The sequence below is a fragment of the Felis catus genome, chromosome B3, assembly GCF_018350175.1.
Source record: "Felis catus isolate Fca126 chromosome B3, F.catus_Fca126_mat1.0, whole genome shotgun sequence".
Lineage (NCBI taxonomy): Eukaryota > Metazoa > Chordata > Mammalia > Carnivora > Felidae > Felis > Felis catus.
The window spans coordinates 103397928-103406967 of record NC_058373.1 but is presented as its reverse complement, the minus strand read 5'-3'; the positions used below and the strand labels follow the sequence as shown (position 1 = coordinate 103406967).

At 41.0% G+C, this 9040-nt stretch overlaps 1 long non-coding RNA gene across 1 annotated transcript; it reads left to right on the top strand.

The window, feature by feature from the left end:
* LOC109500852 lies at nucleotides 1–5024 on the top strand. Its single transcript, XR_006599618.1, has 4 exons — nucleotides 1–1432; nucleotides 2698–2903; nucleotides 4294–4351; nucleotides 4962–5024. It is a non-coding gene; the product is annotated as an uncharacterized LOC109500852 (long non-coding RNA).
* Nucleotides 5025–9040: the final 4016 nt, after the last annotated feature.

Here is a 9040-nt window from a genome sequence, read left to right as displayed (position 1 = left end):
GGCAGTTATCACCCGGCATAGGTACCATCACTGCCCAAACCATACCCTTAGCCAGTATTGTTTTGTCTGAGCAAGAATGCAACCTCAAAATCTCTGTCAACACAGTTCTCTAGGAATTCACAACCAGTTTTTAGAATTTAGGTTTTACAGTTGTAGATTGAAAGGTAATCAATAAATTAGTTTATTGACTACAGAAAATCAGAGACATAGTTTAATATTTCTATAGTTACAATGAATCTTTGTCTTACAAAATGTGCAATGTAGGTTCCTGCTAACCCAGAAAGCTAGGTTAACCCTAAAGTGACCGGTTCTAGGCTGAGCCAATCACAGTCCTTGCTGGGTCTCTTCTGCTGGGGTGTCAAATGAGATTGTTTCTACTGGAGATGCTAGGTCAGGAAGGTATAAGGAAGGCGCTCGTGGTGGAAGACATCATGTGAGCTCAGCCAAGAGATGGAGAGAGAGACAGAGACAGAGACCTTGGGTCCAAGCAAGATGGACCACTTCCTAGGCATGCACGAGAGCCAATAAATTTATTTTTCTGTCCCCGTAGGCTAGTTTAAAGTTGAACTGGTAACCAACAGACTTCTAACTAATAGAAGAACATTTAAAAAAATATATCAAAGGTATATTTTTACTCTATAGAGCTATTTTCTAAAGTTCCAACAGTTGGACGCATGCTTAATACTGAGGAGATACATGATTCATATAAGGGGATAATATTTACTGAGCTTACCATGTGCTAGGTATTGTTCTAGGCACTTAGCATGTAGTGAATCATTTCATTCTCATAAGATCATTGGAGGTGGGTATTACTAGCATTATTATACAGATGCGGAAACCCGCACACTGAACACTTGTCCAAGGTCACAGAGCCTATATTTGAATCAGAGTCTGTGCTCTTAGCCACTAAGCCAGTACTTAGAGCCTGGTTCTCTCCTCTCAATGGGAAAGTCTTTCATAATTACGTCTAATAACAAAAGAGAACAGGCACAGTATCCTTTCTCCTTTCCATGCCTCATAGGCCTCCCTGGACCCTGAGTGCTGTTCTAACTTCCAAAGATGAGCAGGAGAGTCTGGTCCCCCTTTGTAGGGGTGCTGACGGCTCTGACGCCATCGTTGGCTCGCCATCTTCTTCACGCCTGCGCAGTGACCTCCCTCGGAGCTACGTGTTCCAGGCCCTAAGAGGTTAATGTAAGCCCTGATCACAATGAGAGAAGGCTTGTTCTGATCTTCCCTAAAGTGGCGCACAGAAGGGCCCGCTGTAGATAACTAGTAGAGATCCTCTGGAGCACAGATGGTGCCACTTTAAATAACTACGCTGTGACCTCACCACTGTGCCCCTCCCTCTATAAAAGCTGGGGGTAAGGCCCTGGCAGGGTGGAGAGTCGTCGTGCGGTCTTTGGATTGTTTGCCTGCTGGATTCTTCTTGTCAGTAAGTTACCCTGGACGAAACTGTAAACACTGTGGAGCGGCTCGTGTCGTTTTGGTCTTAAAGTGCCTTCTTAGCCTGGAGGTTCATTACTGACCCTCTTGTACCTTCTAAAACCTTTGCTATGAGAATCGCTGCCCTTTAGATTTGGGAGAAGAACAGTTCAGAAGAAATTCTACCCATAAGCCTCAGCCTAAACAGGCATACCCATCCTTTCATAAGTACGTAAGGGTCTTGAAAAATGTTACTAAACCAGTGCTGAAAATACACAGGTGAACCTTGGCCGTATGCAATAGAGGTAAATATGTCCAAGAAAGCCAAATGTTATGAGAAAGGTTATTCCTACTGCTCAGGGACTGGCATTGAAAGCAGGAAAATCTGTGCGTAGCAGGGTGCAGTCACTGGGCTTACATTTTCGTCGATTGCAGGGAAGAGTCCTCTCCAAGTTCAAGTTCTCGCTGCCCTCTGTCCCAGGCCCCGGTAGAATTGTCCAATCCGCTTTTGGCACTTAGTTACTTGATTACCTGCTGAAATCCTGCAATTGCTACAGCTGTTGCTATTTTCACTCCTAGAATTTATGAGCAGGGGAGCATCTCCCTCGCATCTGCTTTGGCTGTTGCTTTTGAAATGAGCGGTAGCGCTGACGGGGAGGGCATGCAGCCCCAAGAGCTCTGGGGGGGGGGGTGAGGACTGCTAAGAGAAAGAGCAACTCTTAACTTTGGAATGAGAATAGTAGCAACATTAAGTATACACATCTTTTTCCCTGAGGAATGCCAAGTATTTTTCAAGAGCGTGAACATTAAAATAGTGGCACGGTTTGTATGTAACATCTAGATGCTCTGCAGTGGGGTGACAAGAGGTTTGCTTTTCAAATGGAGGGGCAATGTACAGAGAGAATACAATTATCTTTAAAGGAACTTGTTAGCTCAGGGGGAATCTTCTTTTCAGATGGTTCATAGGTAACAGGGGAGACAGAGGGCTGGGAGAGAGGGATGCAGAGAGAAAATAAGGTGGTACTATTTCTATAAGCATTTCTGCACACTTTTCTTAATGGGCACTGACCTACACTCTGGTTTCCTCAAGGTCGAAGATAAAATTGATTTTTAGCCAAGGAGCAAGCCCGCCAGACACCTTTATGAGTCCTCAATTCTATGTGGGCTCTGATTTGGAGAAGGCTGTTCTCCTGCTTCCCTGGGCATTGTCTGGCCTCGGGAAACGGCCAATTGCAAAGAAAGTTCACTAAGGATAATAAGCTATTTTCCATAAAGTCAGGTCCTTGGGATTAGTTGGGGCCACCGGCTCTTTATGCACAAGTGCCTAGAGTTACTGACTAGCAAACCTCAGAGCAAAACTGAGCGTCTGTCCTGCCTGAGCAGCAGAGCCCGGACCGTCTCTCCATTTCCATGTACAACACCGTCTTCAGAAGACGCGGGGTGAGGATGCATCCCCCAGAATAAATTCTAGTCAATTCCAAGTGAGTCTCAAGCCCCATTAAAATAAAGTTGAATTAACAAATCACTGCTGTATGGCACATTTAAAGTAGAACCGTTAAACGCCATGAGTTCGTGTTTTTGTGAAGAAAGATCATTTGAAAGTAAAAGGAGAGGGGGAAAAAAGAACAATTTTGGCACCTGGTTGTCAAAGCTTGAGGAATGTTAACTTTTTGAGCAGAGGAGAATTTTTTTAGGGCCCAAAATAGAAATGAGATAAACAAAAGCTGCGTGGTTGAACCCCACTCTTGTTCGGTGGCCTCAAATACAGGCTTGGGACTCTTGCCCCTATGCAGGATCCTGCAACAGACTAATGCTCCCACCAAGAATAACTAGAAAGGCCATAAAGTGAAATGAAACATAAGATACAATTTAAAAATTCTGTTAAAAGGCATAAGAGGGCAGCTGATGCCCACCCGCAACTAGTCAGGTCTATACTTAGATTTATAGGATCACAGAGAGGTGAGCTATTGATTTCCAGGTTCCTTTACCCTGAGACATTTGCAGATTGGGGAGCTAGAGTCAGAGCCTGAGAGTCTCGTCTTGGCACGGAAGACGGTAGAGAAACCAGTCTTGACAGTCTTCTAGGGTTTGAAAGACCAAGTTAGTAGAGGGTAGCAAATCACTAGCCACGAGCATGAGGATGCTAGAATCCATTAGCATGTTCCATGGAAGGAATGGAGAACAGTGATGAATTCTGTAAGAAGGCGAAGTAGAGGTCAGATAAGAGAGCTTCCACTGAAAGAGTTATTAGATGAGGAACACCTTTCTTTTTTTTAAATTTTTTTTTCAACGTTTATTTATTTTTGGGACAGAGAGAGACAGAGCATGAACGGGGTAGGGGCAGAGAGAGTGGGACACACAGAATCGGAAACAGGCTCCAGTCTCTGAGCCATCAGCCCAGAGCCTGACGCGGGGCTCGAACTCACAGACCGCGAGATCGTGACCTGGCTGAAGTCGGACACTTAACCGACTGAGCCACCCAGGCGCCCCGAGGAACACCTTTCTTTAGCAAAGGTTAAGTGTTCCAGAGTATTTACACGTGATACTTATCTGTTATACAAGTTAAGCTACCTTAAAGTATTGGTTAAAATTTTATTATAAAGAATGAATTATATATATATTTATATTTATATATATCTCACCAGTGCATGTAGTATATAGTAATATATACATAGTTAAATATTTGTTTTCAATTAACATACTTAACATAAATGATATTTCTACCATGTTCAGTCTCTTTGAAGTTGAAAGCTTTCCTTCACTGTCTTCATGCGTCACTTTCGGAGGAAAAGAAAGGGTTTGATGGACAGAATCTGATTCTGTTTGGGTTATCAGAAGCTCTAAACTAATGGATTGCAAATTGCCTTGTAGGATGTGGCATGTGAGGCCATTGGTGAAATGCAAGCTCCTGGGAAATCAAGCTGATGCTGTGAGTATAATGTACACAGGATACCAACAACTTTCATTCTCCATGAGTACAATCGTTGCTGTTTCCTTTTAAATTCAGGTTTGCAACAAGAATGTAGCTCAGGTCTATCGCTTGGTGCCTGCCTACACTTATATATTATGCAAGACATAATGCTACGAGTGGTTTTGTATTTATTAGGCAATTTTTGTCTGACACATTTATAAGAATGGCTCTCATTGTTAGATATTGTTAGTGATTTAACTTGGAGAACATTTTCTATTCTCTTTCAAGCTTCTGGTTTGGATTAAAGAGTATTAAGATGGAAGTTGAGCTATGAATCAGGTTTTTTTTTTTTTCCCCAATGAAGCAGAAAGATTGATAAGGCTGATAGGACTATAACTGTTTTCCATAATCCTAGATTTTATCATTTTTTCTCATTTGAGTAATTTTACCCATTTAAGCTTTTTAAACTTATGCCACTAAAATATTGCTTTTACCCACTTACGTATTAGGAATCTGAATGAGAAGTCATCTGATTTTTTGAAAGTGTTCTATACTATCTACACTTTGAAAGCCATTGGTTTAGTCCAATTTTTAATTTTTTTTAACGTTTTATTTATTTTTGAGACAGGGAGAGACAGACCATGAACAGGGGAGGGTCAGAGAAAGAGGGAGACACAGAATCCGAAACAGGCTCCAGGCTCCCAGCTGTCAGCACAGCGCTTGACGCGAGGCTCGAACTCACGGACCGCGAGATCATGACCTGAGCCGAAGTCAGCCGCTTAACCGACTGAGCCACCCAGGCTAGTCCAATTTTTTTTTTAAAGTTTTGATTGTAATGAGAACACTTTATGTGAGATCTGTCCTCTTAACGAATTTAAGTATATATTATTGTTGACCATACTTAAAATGTTGTACAGCCCTCTAGAGCTTTTTACTTGAGTCTGGTTGACCCACAATGTTACGTTAGTGTCAGGTGTACAACACAGTGATTCAACAAGTTTATGCATCAGGCTATGCTCACAGCAAGTGTAGCTACCATCTGTCCCCACATATCGCTATCACAGTATCATGGACTGTATTCCCTATGCTGTGCCTTTTGTTCCCATGATTTATTCATTCCGTACATGGAAGCCTGAAACTCCCACTCTCTTTACCCATTTTGCCCAAATCTCTATCCCTTTGCCCGCTGGCAACCATCAGTTTGTTCTCTGTATTTATAGGTCTGATTCTAACCTTTTGTTGATTTTGTTTAGATTCCACTTAGGGGTGAAATCACATGGTATTTGTCTTTCTCAGTCTGACTTATTTCACTTAGCATAATACCCTCTAGGTCCTTCCATGGTGCCTCAAATGGCATAATCTCACCTCACCTTTTAAATGGCTACATATTATCTACCCACCCCCCCCCCCCCGACCCCTGTGTGTATGTGTATGCATGTATGTGTACCACATCTTATCCATTCATATATTGATGGACATTTGGGTTGGCTATCATGAAAATGCTGCAGTAAACAAACATAAGCGTGCATATAAATTTTTGAATCAGTGTTTTTTTTTCCTTTGGGTTAATATCTAATAGTGGAATTGGATCATATGATATTGTATTCAATTTTTTGAGGAACCTCCATATTGCTTTCCACAGTGGTTATACCAACTTATATTCTCACCAACAATGCAAAAGGGTACCTTCCCCCCCACCCCCCACATCCTTGCCAACACTGGTTATTTCTTTTTTTTTCCCCATTCTAATAGATGTGAGGTGATATCTCCTTGTGGTTTTGATTTGCATTTCCCTGATGATGAGTGATGTTGAACATCATGAAGTGTCTGTTGGCCATCTGTAGGTCTTATTTGGAAAAATGCTCACTTCCTCTGCCCATTTTTTCATTGGATGGTTTTTGTTTTTGTTTTTTATTTTGGTGGTGTTGTGTAGTTCCTTATATATTTTAGATATTGACCCCTTATCAGATATATCATTTGCAAATATCTTCTCCTGTTCTGTAGGTTGTCTTTTTGTTTTGTTGATGGTTTCGTTTGCTGTGCAAAAGCTTTGTAGTGCCGATAGTTTGCTTTTTGCTTGTTTCCTTTGCCTTAGGAGACTTATGTAGAAGAAAAATGTCTTAATGGCTGATGTCAGAGCAATTATTGCCTGTGTTCTAAGATTTTTATGATGTCAGGTCTTTAATCTGTTTAGAGTCTCTTTTTGTGTGTGGTGTTAAAAGGCGGTAGAGCTTATTCATCTATTCATCATATTTAACAAAAATATCATGCCTGTTGGTTAATAACCCCCCCATATCTGCCTCCCTCCTTATCCCTTAGTAACCACCTTTCCAATCTTTGATTTTATAAATTTGACTAGTTTTGATACTTCATATAAGTGGAATCACGTAGTGTTTGTCTTTCCGGATCAAGCTTATTTCACAGCATAATGTCCTCAAGGTCCGTCCATGTTGTCACATATTACAGCATTTCCTTCTGTTTTAAGGCTACATATTATTTTGTATACATATGCCACATTATCTATTCATCTGTCAGGGGACATTTGGGTTGTTTCCACATCTTAGCTGTTGAGAATAGTGCTGCAATAAATGGGAGTGCTAACATCCATTCAAGATTCCGATTTCACTTCTTTGGGATGTAAACCTAGAAGAGGGATTGCTGGGTCACATAGTAGTTCTATTTTTAATTTTTTGAGGAACTTTGTTTTCCATCTGTGCCATTTTGCATTCCCACCAACAGTGTGCAAAGGTTCTCATTTCTCTACATCCTTGCTGACACCTCTGTTTTTTTTGTTTTTGTTTTGTTTTGATAATAGTCATTCTGACAGGTGTGACATGATAGCTCACTGTGTTTTTAAGTTTGCAAATTCTAGTTAACATGCGGTATAATATTAGTTTCAGGTGTACAATATGGTGATTCAGCGCTTCCATACAACAGCTGGTGGTCATCACAACAAGTGCACTCCTTAATCCCCATCACCTGTTTCACCCACCTCCCCACCCACCTCCCTTCTGGCAACCATCTGTTTGTTCTCTATAGTTAAGAATCTGTTTCTTGGTTTGCCTCCCTCTCTCTTTTCCCCCTTTGTTTGTTTTGTTTGTTAAATTCCACATGAGCGAAGTCATATGGGATTTGTCTTTCTCTGACTAATTTCACTTAGCACAATACTCTCTAGCTCCATCCATGTCATTGCAAACAGCAAGATTTCATTCTTTTTTATGGCTGAGTAATATTCCATCACATATATACCACATCTTCTTTATACATTTATCAGTCAGCGGACACTTGGGCTGTTCCTATTTCCATAATTTGGCTGTTATAGATAATGCTGCTATAGACATCAGGGTGAATGTATCCCTTTGAATGAATCCCTTTGTATCCCTTTGAATGAATCCCTTTGTATCCCCCTTTGAATTCGTATTTTTGTATTTTGAGGGTAAATACCTAGTAGTGGAATTACTGGGTCATAGGATAGTTCTATTTTTAACTTTTTGAGGAACCTCCATACTGTTTTCCACAGTAGCTGAACCAGTTTGCATTCCCACCAACAGTGGAAGAGGGTTCCTCTTTCTCCACATCCTTGCCAACACCTGTTGTTTCTTGTGTTGTTGATTTTAGCCATTCTGGCAAGTGTGAAGTGATACCTCATTGTGGTTTTGATTTGTATTTCCCTGATGATTGTGGGGATTTTTTTTGTTTGGTTTTTTAATGTTTATTTTGAGAGTGAGAGTGCACGTGCATGGATAAGGGGCAGCGAGAGGGGAGAGAGAATCCCAGGCAGGCTTCACCCACTTTCAGCACAGAGCCCAAAGTGGGCTCAATCCCATAAACCATGAGATCATCACCTGAGCCAAAATGAAGTGTGGCATGCTTAACCAACTGAGCCACTCAGGTGCTCCTGATTGTGGTTTTGGTTAGCATTTTTTTGATTAGTGATGAACATTTTGTCATATACCTGTTGGCCATGTGTATGTCATCTTTGGAGAAATGTCTGTTCAAGCTCCTCAAGTCTTCAACCCATTTTAAAATTAGGTTATTAGTTTTTTCTCATGGAGTTGTATGATCAAATATATGGTTTGCAAATATTCTCTCATTCTATAGGTTTCTTCTTCATTCCATCATTTCCTTTGCTGTGCAGAAGCTTTTCAATTTGAGTTCCACTTGTCTATTTGTTGCCTGTGCTTTGGGGGTCCTATCTATAAAATCATTATCAAAACCAATATCATGAAGTTTATTCCCTATGGTTGCTTCTGAAAATCTTTACAGTTTCAGGTCTTTCATTTAAGTCTTTAACCAGTTTGAGTTGATTTTTGTGTGTATAGAGTAAGTTACAGGTCCAACTTCACTCTTTTACATGTAAAATGGTCCAGTTTTCCCAACACCAAGTAGTTGAAAAGACTATCTTTTCCCTATTGCATTTTCTTAAACCCTTGCTGAAATACCTTGATCATGTATATATGGATTTATTTCTGGGCTCTCTTATGTTCCATTGGTTTATATGTCTTTTTTTATTTTAAATGATTTTTTTTAACGTTTATTTATTTTTGAGACAGAGACAGAGCATGAACGGGGAAGGGTCCGAGAGAGGGAGACACAGAATCTGAAACAGTCTCCAGGCTCTGAGCTGTCAGCACAGAGCCCAACCCAGGGCTCGAACTCACGGACCGTGAGATCATGACCTGAGCCGAAGTCGGCCACTTAACCGAC